This window comes from Austrofundulus limnaeus, unplaced genomic scaffold, assembly GCF_001266775.1.
Source record: "Austrofundulus limnaeus strain Quisiro unplaced genomic scaffold, Austrofundulus_limnaeus-1.0 Scaffold5, whole genome shotgun sequence".
Classification (NCBI taxonomy): Eukaryota; Metazoa; Chordata; class Actinopteri; order Cyprinodontiformes; family Rivulidae; genus Austrofundulus; species Austrofundulus limnaeus.
In genome coordinates this window covers 3922494-3926361 of record NW_013952407.1, presented here as the reverse complement: position 1 = coordinate 3926361, position 3868 = coordinate 3922494, and positions in this window count along the sequence as shown.

Here is a 3868-nt window from a genome sequence, read left to right as displayed (position 1 = left end):
GGGCACGGTGGGGGGAGGGGGGGACGGACCAGAAACCCTGCATGGCAGTTGGGTCATAATAAGAAGGAAAAGTTTTATTTTTGTAACCCCATTAATGTTGCACAGTAACAAGAAACTTTTGTTCAACTTTTTAAAAAAGTTTTCTTTGGGTAAATTTATCTCTTTTAAACAACTTGATACTTATTTGATTCTTATTTTATTCCTGTTATTTATCACATTTACAATTCCTGTGGAAAACCATGTCTGATATGATTACAGCACTCTGTGAAACTGCCTGGTTGATTGATTTTAACTCTGGATTATGTCCCATGAAGAAATCCACCAACATATCGAAGCRTTAAGGTGTAATTTCTTGGCTAAAGATGTTGGTGACATCAATCTATAGCTGTTCAGAAACAACGAATTGACCAAAAACACAGTATATTATTTCCAAAAGGGCATGAATGAATTCAGCACAACTCGATTTGGGAACACTCTATTWAAGCAACACCAGAAAAGTGATGCAAACTCAGCAACTGACACATTTTTTAACAAAACCTTAAAGTTTCAGTTGTGAAACGTTTAAACRTGTGAACTGAAAATCTGTTATGTCTGACTTTTAATTTCCCAGGCTAAAGTTTCACAACTCTGGTGCGTTAGAGCAAAATTTTAGGAAGGAAGCTTCTATTTKCTTGCAAAAAATATGTATAAGGGGTTTAGAAATAGCCCTGGGGTTTAAGTGTTTAAATAATAATAAAGCTAAGAAAAAAATTTAAATTCTCCTCAGTCTAACAATTATGGGGGCTCTGTACGGAGTATTTGGCTTGTTTATATGCTGTAATGGTGTGATCATTCCAAGCCTGGAGGCCAGGTGTTTTTGATTGCATTATAGCACGTTGGAGTGCACACTCTGCAGAACAGCTCTGCTTGGATGCAGATATGATGAACCAGATGAGACGGAGAGGGAGTGGGAGGCCCAGACTGGTTTTCCTGATTTATTTATTAATGTTTTGTTTTCTCYGAGAGAATCCGACAGACAGACAGGCAGCTACACCCTCCTATTAGATGACTTCCTTTGCTAAGTAAATACATTCCAGCTGAGATATAACATTTCAGAGTGCAAACTGTTGTGGGTAAAACACCTACACAGACACGAACGTCTTTTAGAGCTCAAATAGGCAGCAGTATCAGCCACGCTCTGGGCGACAGACACAACATTTGCCTCACTTCCATTCAAAAGAACCTAAATTTTACGTTTTTTGCCTCATTCATAGTGTGTATTTTATTATTTCTGCTACATCTATGAAATGTTTTATGCATGTAGAGTCAAACTACAGCAGCATCTTTACTTTCATCAGTACTTTGTTTGTTATTAATTGTCACAACATACAGAGCGCCAAGTCTAAAATAAAATGTTAAAAACAGTGACTAACACATTTTCATGTTTGAAGTGCAGCTCGGACACCGGCCGCAACTGCAAGTTTGATGTCTTGTAGTGTCAGCAGCGCTAGCAGCGTTAGCAGTGTTAGCTTTGTTTCAGGATGATGACATCATAACAAAAGCCGAGCACCAACAGCAAAGGCAGCGTTCCGTTCCGAAACATTTATAAACTTTAACTTTTACATTTAAATTTACACAATTAGATTTAGCATTTAACATTTAGACGTAACGTTTAACATTTAAATTAAACATTTAGTAAAATAAGAAAAATGTAAGAACTGTGAGCTAATGAGTATTAGACTAGTAACCAGGATTTTACACTCAGAAAATAAGCTAAATAATAAAAATATGTTAGTGACGTTTTTTAACATTTTACTTTACACTTGTTGCCCCATACAAACTACAGCAGCATCTTTGCTTTCATCAGTTCTTTGATTGTTATTAATCCTGACAACACAGTATTGTGAAAATATCCTTTCCCACACAAAAACAAATCATCATTGCACAATAAATCAGTAAAAAAAAAAAAAAAAAAACAGTCTTACATCAACTTATGATATTCTGATTTCATGTCTGTTGATTAAAGGAAACTTTAGCAGCCCAGAACGATGACAGTTAAAACAGTCCCAGAGCGGATGTAATCAAACTGTGAACATTTTTAAGGTTTGGGAGGAGGAGAATCTTGAAAGAGCTTTTGTTCTGGATTTAATAAGKTTGCACAGGTGCTGCTCCTGTAGGACAGAACTTTGGGTTTAATTTTACAGGACTCTTTTTTTCTTCTTCCTTCATCTCACAGCAGGTGCTCTGCTGCCACACAGATTATCATCTGTGCACAACTAAAACTGATGCCTCTAAGGTCTGATGCATGCTGGGAAAAAGCAGTGAACGCTCCAAGAAATCAGTCTTTGTTGTTTTGATATGACCACTACAAAGTCAGATTTGTTTTTGATGTATTTTTTTTCTTATTTGTTCCTCAAACACTGAGCTCGCTGTAAAAGTGTTGAAGGGAATTTTAGCCTCATTTTATTTTGTAGAAGAAGTCCACTTTTTTTCTTTTTTTTTCCTAGTTTATTAAATTGTATTTTGGATATTATTAAAATTTCAAACATGTCAAGACAAAACAACAGTTTCTCCTAGTTTCTACTTTCAAAATGTCACTTTTATTACAATTCAATACAATTCAATTCAAAAATACTTTATTGATCCCAGAGGGAAATTAGGGAATGAGGTTAATGTAACTAAGGGATGGGCAACTGGTGGCCCGCGGGCCACACCCAGCCCGTRGATGACTTCTGGCTGGCCCACAAAATTATTATTTTTTTCAAAAAAGCACTCAAAGCAGCTCTTAGATTAATTTTTGAATGAATAAATAAATAAAAATGTCTCAGTGGCACTGAATTCATTGTAATGACAAATTTTGCCTCTAGATGACGTCTCCAATGCAGATCCCACCTCGCGCACACGTCCTCTTTTGTTGGGAAGAGACATTTAGCCGTGGCAAACAACTGAAGAAATTTAAGTCACCACTACGTCACGTTGCACACTGAAGTCACAAATACATAAACAAGAGCTATTTTTACCAGAATCACAACCATGCAGAAGTTTGCATTTAAGGCATCTTATGTCGCTGCACTTCAGCTTGCTAAAGTGTTATTTTTTTGTTTGCTTCAAACATTTTATATTCATTTATTACACAAGAGTACAACTGTTATATATACATTTGAGCATAAAATATGTTAAGTTACTTCACTGTATGTTGGTTTAATAAACACACACGTATACTGTATACATAAACATTTTTAAATGGCAGTATTATTACATTTTGCTAACTGTGCAGCGTTATGTGGCCCTCTGGTAGTATCAATTAAAAGTTGTAGCCCCTTCATTTAAGTTGACCATCCCTGACTTAGACATATTATGGCAAACCAATAATTTCTCCTGACTTTTACTGTCAAACTGTCACTTTATAATTTTATTATTAAATATATTAATTAATGTTGATTAATGTAACTTGAGAGGAAGATGCAAACACATTGCTGAAGGAGAAAAATGACAAGCTGCAACACCATCCATCCATCCATCCATCCATCCATCCATCCATCCATCCATCCATCCATCCATCCATCCATCCATCCATCCATCCATCCATCCATCCATCCANCCATCCATCCATCCATCCATCCATCCATCCATCCATCCATCCATCCATCCATCCATCCATCCATCCATCCATCCATCGGTGATCACATCACAATGCAGCTCAAAGTAGTATTTGGTAAAATAAACCCATTTAGTTAAATCTTTATTTCATTTCACAACAACAACAAAATGTTCACATGCAATTTATATGGTATCAATAGAACTCCTTTTTAAAATCTATTTTAAATCTGTCATTGTCAGAAAAAAAATCAGCTGTTATGCAATTAACAAAAGTTTTCAAATCTTCCAA